A 15,191-nucleotide genomic window follows, 5' to 3' on the forward strand; every position below is an offset into this window, starting at 1 on the left:
AGGGCGCGACGCCGCCGGGCCGCCCCGCCCTGGGAGGCGCCTAGGCCCTCATCAAGTGACCAGTATCCCTTCCAGGAGAACACGGTCCTTCAGAGGGAAGCGAGCTCCAGCCTGTAGCCCCGGCGCCAAACCGCCGTCATCTCCTTCCTGTGCCGGGTGATCCGTCTCCTCACCCACCCGGAAAAACATAGTCCGCCCCTCGCGTCCTTGTGGAGTAGCGCTTGCTTTCCCTGTGACTCTTTTCCCGTACCCTCGTCTTTCCCATACAAGTTCTCTAGGACCCACCGAGAGTATAAGTCAGCGCTGAAGAGAAACCTCAAGGGAAAAGGGAGAGAGAGAGAGAGAGAGAGAGGGAGCCGAGGGGAAGGGAAGGAAAGGCGAGGCTGGCAGAGGGACACCGAGGGACGACGGCCGTAGTGCGCACGCGCGGCGGCAGGAACGAGTTCCGGTCTGGCCGGGGCCTGTCTCCTAAAAATAGCCCCGGTGTGGGGATCCGTGCGCGGATGTCCCGGCGAGTCCCGGGCTGAAGGAGGCGGCTCCGGGCGGCGCGGAGCGCTGGTGGCTGGCCGGGGCTGCAGCGTGTGTGCGCTCGCCAGCTGCGCCGGAGACACGGTGAGGGCCGCGGCGGCTCCGTCCACCGGGACGACGGTGCCGGAGGGGGCGGTGTCTCGGCGNTGGTGGCCGGCGCCTCCTTGAAAGTTGAGGGAGTTCCCTGGGGGCCCGGAGCCTCTCCGGGGCGTTCCTCCCGAAGGCCCTTTTCCTCCCTCTTGCCCTCCGCCGCCCGGGTCTCCCCACAGGGATTGACCCCTCGTGCCGAGGGCGCTCTGCGCTGTAATCGGACTTGAAGAAGTTCCCCCACTTCTGCTTTGGGAGAAGGTTGGTCGAAGCGGGCGGAACATTGAGGTCCGAACGCTGGGCGCGTGTGTGCAGATGTCAGTGGCGGGGTCGGAATGTGGGGCGGACCGGGAGGTGGCCCCAGGCTGGGGGCACCTGGCGGGGTGCGGGGAGCCGTCGCGGGGAAGGGGAGGCTGCGGAGGGAGCAGCTAGCCTCCCCTGACATCCCCGGTAGATCCCGGCTCCCAGGGAAGGTTTTATGTGGCAGAAACTTTGCCTTTTAGTTCGATATCCTTCCTCTGTCTTCGAACAGCGGGGATTAAGTCAGTAGGTGAGGTAGTGCAAATAAGTTTGGAAGAGGTGAGCATCTCTGAATTAGAAAAACAGATCTACCTTCCCTCCCCGTGCAAGTGTAACTATAAACGTATTCTTCAGACTTGAAGTGTGTGGTTCCGGGGGTACGAAGCGAGCCCCTTGTCATGGTCCATTAGGGAAACCGTGTGTAGACTGAAGAATTGCGGCAGCGTTGACCTGCATTTTAGTTGACAGTAAGATTGGTATTGCAATTAACGCGCCATTTGAAAGGCTTGCTGTGATGTGCTGACAATGGTGTAAGTATTTTTAAACAAATGTCTGAGATTTTTCAAAATCTTTTTTTTTTTTTTTTTTTTTTTTGCCGTGTNTATATGAAGAGAAGGTTCTCCAGAGCTGTAATTAGGTGTACATTACACAAGAGTACTTTCCCTTTAAGAATCCAGCTGTGTTGTTTTGGCAACTGCCAAGTGCTCCAGTTGTCAGTTTTAAAATCTGTTACCTTGGCAGTACTTGAACAGTCTGTAGAAAAGGTAAACAAAATAGCTTAAAAAAAATTTTTTTTTGAAAACACAAAACTGGCATTTATTTTAATGCGAATTTAGAAGGTGAGGATAACATAGCTGTGTTGTGCTATTATGGCTTTTATACGTACATTTTTGTTTTGGGTTTTTTTGGGGGGGTATATTTTTGGAGGGTTCAGTCTTTACTGAATGGCAACTTTTGTTTTAGGGAAAAAGTCAGAAGTGTTTAAATTAAAGCAGATGCCAATTTTAGTTACGCTTTATAGCAAACATAAGGAACACATGTGTCCTATAAATTATTAAGATTAGTTCTATATAATGAGACACTAATTGATTCTGGAATCACTTTTAATTCTCAGTGAGCATTGTAAAAAGTTGTGATAATGGTATTACAATAAAACTCTGAAGAGCTAAAGCTAGTGATTTAAATACTTTGTAGACATAGTCTTTAAGAATTGTTGGAAGAGTGTTTCCAGTAGAAAGGTGTTTGTTAAAGCAGTCAGCGATTGTGAGTAATAATGATTATTCTAAACATAATTGTTTGCATATCTATTTCATTTAATTCACATTTTGTTGTATATAAAACCATGGTTTTTGTTCATATTGGAACAAAGGTGGTGTTTAATGTTTATGTTTAGTTCTTTAAATTACTTTCTAGCAAAAGTTCAAATTGTTGAGGGAGTTGGGGGGGCTGCTTAGTGGAAGGAAAATAGCTCATTGGGGCTCTGACATAATAATTGTAATGTCACTATGCTGAATTACGGTTTGAGAATAATCTCCTTCCAAATTCTTAAATTTCTCTGTTTCCTAAGTGGGTATGTGTGACAAAGATTGTTTTTTTTGTAAATGCAGCCGGAAATAATCTTTTAAAGGTACTGAGTTGTTTTTGAGTGATGGTGTTTTATTTTTCAAAGCAGTTGAATTATAGTTCTGTACTTACCATTTAGAATGCAGTACAGGTTAAAATTAATTTAATTAATATTCAAGCAGTAGCAATGTCGCTCATTGTTTGGCTACCAAGAGAGAAATAACCAGTGTATTCTGAGGTGGTTAAGTAATAATAAAAGTGTTTTTATTAGAACATAATTTTGAAGTTTGAAATATTTCAGTTAAGCCTTTTAATGGATTGTGTTCTGATTTAGGAGGAGGAAACTGTAAGCAAATTTGTTTTTGGGAAGTATATGCCTTTCAGTCAGGTTTTAGAAAGGCACCTTTTTTCCCTTTTCACTTAAGTTTGGCAAAAGGAATTTAGTCTGACATACAATGTTGATGGTCTTGAATTTTCTGTGGGCATTTTCAGTTTCATATATTTGTCTTGCAATTAGATTGTGCTTTTTCTTTTTTTTTTTGAAGAGGTGCTCATGGTGCTTATGAATGCTACAAAGTCTAGTTGAAGTAGTTGAAGTTTTCTTTTAGCCGTGATAGAGCAATGAAAATACTGCTTTGTGGGTAGAAAATGATCAGTATTGCTTTTTTCCAGATGAGAAAGAAAATCTGTGAACATTCTTAGTAAATTGAGAAGTGAGTGTCGTCCAGTGTTTAAGTAATAAGAGAAACGTAAATATGGAAAATCAAATCAATCTTGTAGTTAGATAGCCTGCTGCAAAAGAACACTTTAATACGCGTCTTGCTGTGTTTGCAAGTCCTCATAAAGGAAGGCTGCTTGACTTTGGCATCACATCTTGGTTCAGATCCCAACTCCACCACTTACTCATAAGATGTCACTTATGAGATGTCTTCTGTAAAATGGGAGGGAATTATACTACCTGCCCCATGGAATTGTTAGCATTAAATGAAATAATGGGAGTGAGAGTGCCTAGCACACTACCTGAAGCTTAATGTACAAAAATGAGTACTGCCTGATGTCCTTCATCTCTTCCTCTGTGCACCCATTCTTCCATACATTTTCCCTTCTGTGAAGACTATAAGTACTCTCTCCAGTACCTCAATGTTTAGTGTCTGTGACCAAGAGGACTTCATATAATGTATACATGCAAGAGACTGCTCATATATTTTAGGAGCATAAAAATCCCCAGCGTTTTAAAAATAATTTTTAAAAAATGTTTATTTTTCAGAGAGAGAGAGAGAGCGCACATAAGTGGGGGAGGGGTAGAGAGAGCGCGGGAGACACAGAATCTGGAGTAGGCTGCAGGTTCTGAGCTGTCAGCACAGAGCCGGACGTGGGGCTTGAACCCTTGAACCAGGAGATCATGACCTGAGCTGAAGTTGGGCACTTAACTGAATCCCCCAGATGCTCCCAAAATCCCAGCATTTTAAATTCATTGTCAGGTTATACATAAACTGTTTAGTTGGCTGTTCTACATTAGGTTTTTGATCTATGATCATTGTAACCTCCATAATCTCTCCAAATATTAAAAAAAAATAGAAGTCAATGTAAGTATTTTCCCAACTCTTCACTGAAATATCTTTTGTGAATTATTTGTGTGAGTTGTCTTCAAGATACAGTATTTAAAATTTGAAATTAGAAAACTATTTTTATTGCTTACCTGGAATAAGTATATTTTAAAAATAACCTTTCTTTAGTGGGTATCTGTAAGTTTTTATGTTTCATTTTACCTGCTCTGTGGAACTAAGTGATTTTATCTGTGTATACTTTATCTGTGTAATCTTTAATGGTCCTGTGTCTAGTTTATTATAATTAAAAATGTAAACCCATTTATTAGTCTCTTGCATAGCATATGTGTTGCTATACATTTAATAAATACTATATTTTTATACAGATGTTTATTTACTGACTTTAGTAATATTTGTGTTTATTGAACTTATTTGATACTAAACTAAATATTTAATATTGAAATGTCTTTGTAATCACTCGAAATCATAAACTGGTGAGTTAAAAAAAATTAGCTGGTTTCTGAGGTAGAATACCAACTATTTAAACATTGGTGTATGACAGCAGGTAATTTACTTCATTGGTTTCATAAGTGATGATGCTGAAAGCTGAGGAATTGTTAACATGGGTGAAAAACACACTATTTGATCGGACTTTTAATAAATGCCAGCCAAGGCACATCTTGTCTTGAATCGATGCTAATTTTATTTTCTTCCTTATACAAAAATGTAAACTTTATGAACTTAAAAAATAATTCAGCCATCAGTAAAGTTATATGCTTTGAGAAATATTTTGGTATTGGGGCAACAAATTTACACCGCATGAGCTGGACCTTTTTACCAGGTTATTTTTGTTATGAGCAGCATGCATATACAGGTTGACTTGGATTAGTTTGAGGTATGCTTTGTGACTCTTGTAACAAAAGGATACTCTTCATGTAACCTAGTAAGATAACTTGTACTCCTGGCGTGGTAAAACTCTGGCGCTCTTGTTTGTCTCCCCTCTTATTCCCTAGCAATTCACATTTTACATAGAGGCTGGGACTATATAAAAATTTACATCTAAATGTCATTCTTTTAAGGAAAACTTTGAAGGCATATAAATCAGTAGAGAGGCAGTAATTTAAGGGATAAGATATTGGTCTCTAAAATCAAGTCTTGCCTAAGTTAGAATACCCAGCTCTACCCACCTTGTGCTCTTTGGCAGTTTCTCAACCTTCTCGAGGCTCAGTGTATAAAGTAGTGATTATACTATTACCTACTTCATAGGGTTGTTGAGAGGATTAAATGAGATGTATATTATAAAGCTTTTAGCACAATGCTGGGTACCTAAAATGCAGTACTTTTTTTTCTCCTTTCATTGTTGCTTTTTATTAACATTATTCGTCGTGGTTCACTTTATAATATGATTCTGGTCTCTTCAGGCTCATTGTCAGCCACTACCCTTCAGTTTCTGTGACCCAGTTAAGGCCAGCTGTTTGCTCTTCCCTGAAAATGCCACACATTTTCAGGCTGATGACTCCCACTTTTACTTTTTTAGCCCAGAATTTTCCCTAGCCTGATATCCACTTGGAAATCTAGTTGGAATCTCAAACATAGTATTAGCCATATGACTGAAATATAGTTATTTATTCCTCTCCCCTAACCTTCTTCCTGCCTCTTCCTCCCAAACCCTGATGTTTTTACTGGCCCTTTACATCTCAGTGAATGGCAGTACTCTAGGAATTTACCCAAGGGATACAGGAGTGCTGATGCATAGGGGCACATGTAGCCCAATGTTCATAGCACTCTTAACAATAACCAAATCATGGAAAGAACCTAAGTGTCCATCAACTGACGAATGGATCAAGAAGATGTGGTTTAGATACAATGGAATACTACATGGCAATGAGAAAGAATAAAATCTGGCCATGTGTAGCAACATGGATGGAACTAGAGGGTGTTATGCTGAGCGAAATAAATCAGGCAGAGAAGGACAGATACCATATGTTTGCACGTATAGGTGGATTAGGAGGAACTTAATGGGGGACGATGGGGGAGGGGAAGGGAAAAAATAGTTGGGGAGAGGGAGGGAGGCAAACCATGAGACTCTTGAATGCTGAGAACAAACTGAGGGCTGATGGGGGTGGGGGAGAGAGGGAGGGGGGTGATGGGCATGGAGGAGGGCACTTGTTGGGATGAGCACTGGGTGTTATATGTAAACCAACTTGACAATAAACTATTTAAGGAAAAAAAAACTTAAAAGATATGCCAGGATTCTTTTCTCTCAGATCCAGTCCGTCCACATGGTCTCTTGTATCCTAAGAATTTATCTTGCGCCAGCCTATCACTCTTAAGTCTTCACAGCCACCCCTTTATTTCAAGGCATTATTGTCTCTTGTATGAATTGCTGCGGTAGCTTCCTAACTGGGCTTGTTTCTTCTCTTGCTCCTCCAAAGTTGGTTCTTCATGTAGCAGCCTTAGGGATCATTTAGTATCATAAATCATATCATTTCTCTGTTTAAAATCTTCCAATGACTTCCCATTCCTCTTCAAATAAACTCTGTACTTCTTTCCATGGCCTGAATGGCATCCAATAATCTTTCTCCTTCTCCTCTTTTATTGTGTGCCAGCCACACAGGCCTCTTATTGTTCTCTAAACCCTAGATGTCCTTTCCCATTTTAGGGTCTTTTGCACTACCTGCCTGAAATGCTCTTCAGAAGGCCGGCATGGCCAAACCCTTTGGAACTTGGCCCATTTCTCATTTTGTCACCCAGGGCACCCTTTTTCATATTGCCCTCTGTTATCCTTTTGTGTGTCTTCTTTCAAGACACTATAATTTGTACACAGTTTGTTTAGTTATTGCTTATGATCTTTTTCTGTTAGCCGAATATAAACTCCTTGAAGGCAGAGGCCTTGTCTGTCTTGTTGAGAATAACTGTCTCTGCAGGCATCAGCACACTGCCTGACACCTGGAAGACAGAAATATTTGAATGAATGCTTCTGTATCTTTGCTCGTGTTTTTTTGCTGGAGATTGGAATGCTCTCACCTTTAAGTGGTGGCTCAGGTGCCAGGTATGATACCAATTTTAGTCTCTAGGCAAAATTTGTCTCCCTTGCTTTTGATGCAGGCACTGAAGAGTGATTCCCTTTTTAGATTTAAAGGATCATAATTGATGTCATTTTCTTCTGCTGTGCTGAGTTCATATGTCAAAAACTATTCTGTTCTTTGTGTATTCTCAGTACCTACCAGTCTCTCATGGTACATAGTGAATGTTCAGTAAATGTTGAATGGAAGTTGTCTTAATCAACTAAAATGACTAACCACAAACCACTTTACCCAAATCAGACTTTCAAAATTATAAAGGGACTTTTCAGCCTATAAAATACTACCTTATGCATTTTCTATACATATTAACATGTTATCATCATCATTTTGGGTCATGACAGGAATCCCAGAGCTGTTGAGCACAAGTGGCATTTCCTAAGATTCCATTTTGCCTTCTTTCTGGGCAGCAAGTAGCCATCTTGTCTGAGGGCTCTATTTTCAGTGTGAAATGCGTAACCTAGTAAAAACGGTGTTAGAAATTATAATTAGTTACTGGTTGGTCCTTACTAACCAACATTCCCTCCCTTTGTTTTCTCCAGCAGATTTCATGTTATTTCAGAAAGGTTAGGGAGATGTTCAGTTTAACATGGTATATGTGAAATACAGTACTATTTCAGCTGTATTGCTAATGAAGATGTATCAAAGAGCTTTTGTGGCCAATATCAGGAACTTAACACTGTTTGCAATAGTGAAAATCATTCACATTCTACACAGCTGACTTATAAGTGGGCTTTTTAAACATTTGGGGACTGCTTTAGTAAAATGTTTATCTTAATACTGAAAAATTTTTTCTTAATGGTGTTAAACGTAATTTGACATGGATTATGAAAGGAAAAGGAGAGAAGAATCTGGGAGTTAAGATTTTGTTCTTCACAAATGGCTTAGTTTCTTCAAAGTAAAGTTTCAGCATTGGCAGGTTTTAAAAAAATTTGTTTTGAAAAAACTTACAGAAAAGTTACAGGAATAGTACAGTGAACTCTCATATACTGGTCACCTAGATAAACTGATTGTTAATGTTGAGCACAATTGCTTTATCATTTTTTTATGTTTGCAGGGTGGCACCGAAGTCTAGAAATAGATATTACTGTTTTGTTTTATTTATAGTTTGAAGCTCCTTAATTACATCTTCTGGAGTATGCCAAAGACGCAAGTTTATTCAGTTAAAATCAGAGGCAAATCATTTGAGGCAAAACTTTACAGATGTGTATAAGGGATAGATGGAAATCCTGCATTAATGCACTGTGTACCTTTCTAACAAGGAAAACATATTAAGCATATTGTACAATGTCATTGAACGTTAACATGTATTGTAATAGCAAGAATCCATTCTATTGATCTTTTTCCTTCTTCCTCCTTTTCTCCCCATTTTCCTTCCTCTTCCTCTTATAATTTTATTATTGAACCATTTGAGAATATGGTACACACATCATGGTCCTTTATCCTTAAGTACTTCAGTTGCTATCTCCTAAGAACTAAGACATGTTCTTAGATAACATGCGAGAATAGTATGATGGATTCAAGAAACTTAATATTGATACTGTAATTTAGCATATAGTTCATGTTGAAATTTCTTCAGTTGTGCCAGTAATATCCTTTAATAGCATTTTTTCTAAATAGTCCTTTGGTCTTTTTCTCCTTTCTCTCCTTTTCCTGACATTAAAAGTTTTGAAGAGTACAGCCCCTTTGTTTTATAGGATGTCATCAGTTTGGGTTTGTCATATTGCTTCTTTGTTGTTAGATTCAGGTTATGCGTTTTTGGCAGCAATACCAAATAAGTGATGATACACCCTCAGTGCATCGCATCAGGAGGCAAAATGATGTCAAACTGATGGTGATGTTTACTTGGATCACTTAGTTAAGGTTTGCCTGCCAGTTTTCTCTGTATAAAAGTTATCACTGTCCTCGTTGTTATTGAATAATCTGTGGGGAGGCACATTCAGACTGTGTAAATACTCCATCCTCCCAAAAAACGTTCACATAATGGTTTTAACATTCATTGCTGATTCTTGCCTGAGTCTGTTACTCAGTGGTTCCAAAATGATGTTTGTCTAGCTGTTTGTCTGCATTTATTAGTTGGCAATCTGTTGTAAAGAAAAGCTTTCCATTCTCATTTGCTTATTTAATATCAATATAAATTCATAGATTCTTTTTTTTATTAGGTAGATTATACTCTGTTTCTATCAGTATTAATTTTGATATTTCCAGAATAACTCCGGTTTGGTCAGTGGGAAATCCTTCAGCCTACTCATTGTTTTCACATGTATCTAGCATGCACTTCCTTACTTTTGGGACAGTAAGATATTCCAGGCTCATCATCTGCTTTTCCTGCTCATGTCCTAGAATTAGCCATTATTTCAAAAAGTCCTGGTTTCTCTTATTGTAAGACTGTTTAGAAACCAAGAACTGGGCAGTTGGTATGCTCCTTGATACTGGAGTTTCACTGTTTCAGAGCTCTGTCAGCTGACCAACCTAGGAAATTTTGAGTTCATGGTGATTTCTTAGGCAGTAGATTATCATTTCTCTTTATGTACATGAAACTCCTTAGAAGAAAGTCTTTTCCTTTGAAAGCATTAATAATTTAAGTGGTTGCTTGATTTTACTTAATTTTTTTAAATGTTTATTTTTGAGAGAAAGAGAGAGTCTGAGCGGGGAAGTGGCAGAGAGAGAGAGGGAGACACAATTTGAAGCAGGCTCCAGATTATGAGCTCTTAGCACAGAGCCTGATGCAGGTCTTGAACCCACGAACTGTGAGATCATGACCTGAGCTTAAGAAGTTGGACACTCAACTGACAGCCACCCAGGCGCCCCTACCTAGTTTTTCTGTTCACCATTAAAGTGGTTGGTTTTTGTTTTCTAAAACATACTGTATGCTTCTTGGAAGTTAGGAATGCTATTTTATATCTCTGTATACTTAGTGATTATACTCCACAGTGCCTTGAACATGGTTGATACCCATTTGTTGCTTATGATCTATAATTATGGTAATGACTCAGTATTATCTTTATTACTCTTATACCATAATTAAATATTCTTATGTTTGTTGTAACATTTAGGTAATTTTGTGGAAACTTTGAAGTGAACTTGTTCTGTTTTTGATAACATTGCTATCCTAGAAGGAATGAAAAACTTTTAAGCTTTCCAACTTTAAAAGTTTAAAAACTTAATTCCTGAGATTAAAGTATGTAATTAAAAGAACATCAAAATACTTCGTCTTGGCATTGCTGTTTAATAGTGTTTTGTTCTTTAGCAAGTAATAACCTTTCTGGACATCTCTAATTATAAAATGAGATGATATCTAGATCCTTTTAAACTCTGTGTTACCTACTTTATACCTAATTAGCATTGAATTGTTTATGAAAGTAAAATTAAGTGCCATAGAGTATAATGGAAAGAATATTGTGTGCCTGGACCAGGAGTCATTGGGTTCTAATTCTTTGTTAAGCATTGTGCTACTTTGGCAATTTATTTCACAGTTTGGTGTTTATGACCTTATTAGTTCAGTCCATTGGTCTAGGTGATGAGGAATACAGTGAACGGGCTTGGCTTTCATAGTCAGATGGTAGTATGGACAAATGGTTTTATAATTCATCTTGCTATGCGCTTGTGTACCATGCAGGGTGCTATAGGAGCATATAGAAGGGGTGATTAACCTAGTTTCTGGGAGGCCAGGAAAATTTATACCAGAAGAAGTGACACTTCAATTTAGGCTGAAGCCTCAAGAGCATTTTAGCCTTCTAAAGAGGGTGGGTAGTTTACCAAACCTGTGTTAAGAGCAAGAGATACGCTTAGAGAGTTTGGATTGCCTGGAGAAACTCAGAGTACAGTATGGATGGATCAAGCAGTGTAAGAGGGCGGGCACCGTAGGAGTAGTGAAAGATGAAGTTGAAGACCTAAGTAGGGGTCAGATTATGAAGACCCCTTAACCTGTGTTAAGGAATTTGAACTTTATCCTAGCAAAAATTAGAGTATCTTAAGCCTGGGAGACAACTAAAAAAATAATGCTGCACTGGGTGTTATATGTAAGTGATGAATCACTAAACTCCTCTCCTGAAACCAATACTATACTATGTGTTAACTAACTTGAATTTAAGTAGAATCTTGGAAAGAAAAAAAAAAAGATAATACTGATTGCACTGTGGAGAATTCTTCGGAGAGCTAAAAGTGATAGGCAGGAAGAATAATTCGGGGGGTGTTACACCAAATTAGTTAAAAGAGGTAAGGTGGCTTGGACTGTGGGATAGGACGAGGATGGAAGAAACAAGTGCATTTGAGAGACATAGGAGGTGAAATAATGAAAAGATTCAGTGATGGAGGGCGTGTGGAAGGTGAAAGAGAAAGAGGAGTTAGGAGTGATGACTAGGTTTATGGCTTAGGCAATTGAGGGAATGAATGGGTAGTTTACTGAAATAGGAAGCACAGGAAGAAGAGCAGTCTTGAGGGGACTGTGTTGAGTTTACTTGTGGGAGAGTGCCTGGAAGGATAAAGAAGTGTAGCCAGAGGTGGAAGCCTTCCCGGTAATGACAAAACCTCGGGATTTGGCATGCAGTGGGTGTTTGTAGAGGAGTGGAAGAGAAGGTACGAAGTGACCTGGAAACTGTGTGTGTGTGTGTGTGTGTGTGTGTGTGTGTGTAGCCAAAGGACAGTACTCTATTTTAGATGATCTTAAGGTTTTCATTGTTTGATTTGGAAAACAGAAATGAAAACTTTCAAATAGGGCCTTCTTATTAAACACAAAAGCAAAAAAAAAAAAACAAACCAAAACCAAACAAACAAAAACACCCCACAACAATGGAAACATTTTTTCCTAAACAGAGTGGGAAACTATTGCCCCAACTAGCTAAAAGTGTCAGTGCTTCTCAGTATTGGCTAAAAATTATGAAACCTATCAGGTCTACAAAAATTAGAGTGAATAACATAGCGTGAATGTAATGAATCTTTCTGAATCCTATTGCCCTTTTTCTTCTGCAGAGGTAATAATTGTCTTAAATAAGGATTTACCTTTTTCTTTCATTCATTTTTAAGACCATATATCCATATGTATTGCTAAACAATATATAGTGTTTTTCATGTTTTAAAACTTTATAAAATGATATTGATTTGCATATCCTTCTGCAGTTTATGTCTCAACAGATAATCACATTGCAATCACATTGCAATCACATTATTCTTTCTGTATAATGAATTGGATGTTAACATTGGAACAAAATGATATATTGTCATTGATGAATTACACTTTGAATTGCCATGAGAATTATCATAATTTACTTAGTACGTCTTTGTAAAAACTAATCATTTTGTGGGTGTTCCTTTTTTTATATTTTACTAAAAAATATATTGTGGAATAATGTTGAAGATAGAGAAAAGTAGGAAAAATAGTATAGATTGTTCCCCTAACGTTGGACCACTGTGGCATAATAATCAAAACCAGGAAATTAATATACTATTAACTAAACTAAATATCTTATTTGCACTTCATCAGTTTTTTCCTTAATGACCTTTTTTGGTTTTTGGGTTTTTTTTTTGGTTCTAGGATCCAACCCAAGAGCCTACATTGCATTGGTTTTTTTCTTTAGTCTTCTAAAATCTGTGATATTAATTCATTCTTGTTCTTCTGACCCAGATGCTTCTTGAGGCGTACTGGTCATTATTTTGTAGACTGTCTTCCAATTTGGGTTTCTCTGATGCTTTCTTACGATTAATTTAGAATTTTTCATTTTTGGCAATAAAACCACTGAAGTAATGGTAGTATATCAAGAGGTACATTTTTTATCAGGAGTACATGATGTCAGTATCTTATTACTGGTGATGTTAATCATGATTTCTTAAAGTGATTTCTGCTGGTTTCTCCATCATAAAGCCACAGTTTTTCTCTTTGAAAATGATAAATATCTTGGGGGAGATACTTTGAGAGTATGTTAATATTCTGTTTCTCCTCAACTTTCACTTGTTTTAAGCACTCATGCTGGAACTTAACCTGAAACGATGAGAGATTTTCCCCCCACTAGCTGATAGTAGAATGTGCCTGTGAAACCTTCTAAAAGGTAAAATGGTGTAAAGAAGCCATTACCATTAATTTATATGGAAAATTTTTTGAGCTTTTTGTCTCAAAAAATAACCTCTTTTAGGCTTTTCTGATACCTTAGAACACATCATGTTAATGGATGTGCAGAATAAATAAAGTACAGATGCACATAACAAAATTCAAAACTATGGCAGTTTGATATTACAGAGATGCTGAGTGTAGTTACCAGGGAAGGAGCTTGGTGGCGCTGCTCAGTGTGTGCACTGCCTCTGTAATGGCTCATTGCTAAATAAATCCTGAATACTGTTTTTGCCTTGTTTCTTCTTTTTCTTTTGGCGTTTTTCTTATAAGAAAACCCTTTCCATATTTCTCTCAGAAAGTAGGTACTACTGTGGGTCTTTCATTAAAGTGAAGTAGCTTAATGTAAATTTTCAAAAAGCTGGGGGGGAGGGGTTTAACCTGTATTATTGTAATAGTTACCTAATGGCAAAAATTTTTTTTCGGTTTTTTGGTTTCTTTTTCGTTTATCAATTAGAATTCTTATTGAAGAGATGTCACTTCCTTGTCATTTATTCACTTATTAATATCATTATAGAGTCAAAGATATTTTATATTGTAGTTTATAGTTTGGTGCTATCATTTATTTTATTGCTCAGATTATCCAACTTTGGCCATTGAGAGCTCCTCTTGTTTGACTCTTGTGTCCATTTGACATAGCTTCATCCTTTTTTTTAAAGAAATTCCCTACTTTCTGGTGCTATAGGAAACTCCAGGCTCATTTATGTTTTACCTATCCCAGCCCTGGAATTATTCTCTTTTCCAAAGAGCCTTGATTCCTTTTATTGGAGGATGATATTTAGAATCCAAGAACTGGATGCTGTGTATGCTCATTGCTTTTGGGGTGTCATTGCCTTCTCAGCAGAGCTAATAAATGTGTGTGTATTTATTTTATTTTATTTTTTTAATGTTTTGTTTATTTCTGAGAGAGAGAGAGAGAGACAGAGACAGCATGAGCAGGGGAGGGGCAGAAAGAGAGAGGGAGACATAGAATCTGAAATAGGCTCCAGGCTCTGAGCTGGCTGTCAGCACAGAGCCCAATGCAGGGCTCGAACCCACGAATCTCGAGATCATGACCTGAGCTGAAGTCGGATGCTTAACCGACTGAGACACCCAGGTGCCCCTAAATGTGTGTGTGTTAACACATACATACACATCACATTCAGTTCTATGATACAGTATATGTGTTCCTAAAAATCACTATGCTACACACAGTCATGAAGTAAAATTCATGGGGTTCATGGGATCAGTAGAGTTCATGGAAGAATATTCAAAAACTTTGTCAGTGACACATTAAAAAGAGGGACCTAATATATTTAAAACAACAGCTTAGTTTTAGATGTGTTGAATGGTTAAGTAACACATAGTAATGTGGCAGGCATTTCACTATGAAAAAGCCATGAAGTTTTCTTGTGTGAGTGTTGGGTTATGGCTTGTGAGTGATTGTGAAGCAGTTGGTGGATAGACAGTTATTTGAAATCAGATGAAAAAATAACACCAAATGTGGATGGATGTGGCTCATAAATCTTGTGGTAGACTGTGGTAGCTCATATTCATTTGAGTTCTCTCTTAGATGCCTTGCAATTTATTCTGCATTTCTAATAATTTTTTAGTTTTTCCATTTCTTTTTTTAATTCATTCACCTTTTAAAATTCTCTGTTTTATCCACTTTTGTTTTTAGTTTTTGAATTTCTGATTCAAAGTAGCTTTCATATCCTTAAGTGCTTGTCTGAATATCTTTAATTTGATTTGGAGTATTCACTTACTTTTTTTTCCTGCTTTGAGTTTGTTTTTGGTAGTGAGTTTTCCTCAGTTGTTAAGTGTCAAATTCAGTTTCCTGATTTTCTGGATTTCACTTTTCTTTTGTTCATTTTTATGGTATTGGGGTGTTTTACAGTATTCCTAGTTTAATGGTGCCCTCTTCTGTCAGTATAGAACAGTCCTCTTCAGTGGTTTTTGTTTTAATGGTTGGAGAAGCGTTGTGAGACTTCCAATTTTATG

At 38.2% G+C, this 15,191-nt stretch overlaps 1 protein-coding gene across 6 annotated transcripts in view; it reads left to right on the plus strand.

The window, feature by feature from the left end:
* Nucleotides 1–389: 389 nt before the first annotated feature.
* MEF2A (myocyte enhancer factor 2A) overlaps nt 390–15,191 on the plus strand; it is a 153,327-nt gene continuing 138,525 nt past the window's right edge. For 4 of the 6 annotated variants that reach the window (XM_077762384.1, XM_077762381.1, XM_077762385.1 and 1 more), the window contains exon 1: nt 392–612. The gene's annotated coding sequence lies outside the window, so the exon portion shown is untranslated. Of the gene's footprint in view, nt 613–1,660; nt 1,680–15,191 lie in introns of those variants that run through there. The other 2 variants (XM_077762386.1, XM_077762382.1) reach the window with 2 other exon arrangements.

The sequence above is a fragment of the Crocuta crocuta genome, unplaced genomic scaffold, assembly GCF_008692635.1.
Source record: "Crocuta crocuta isolate KB4526 unplaced genomic scaffold, BGI_CrCroc_1.0 scaffold93, whole genome shotgun sequence".
NCBI classification, from domain to species: Eukaryota; Metazoa; Chordata; class Mammalia; order Carnivora; family Hyaenidae; genus Crocuta; species Crocuta crocuta.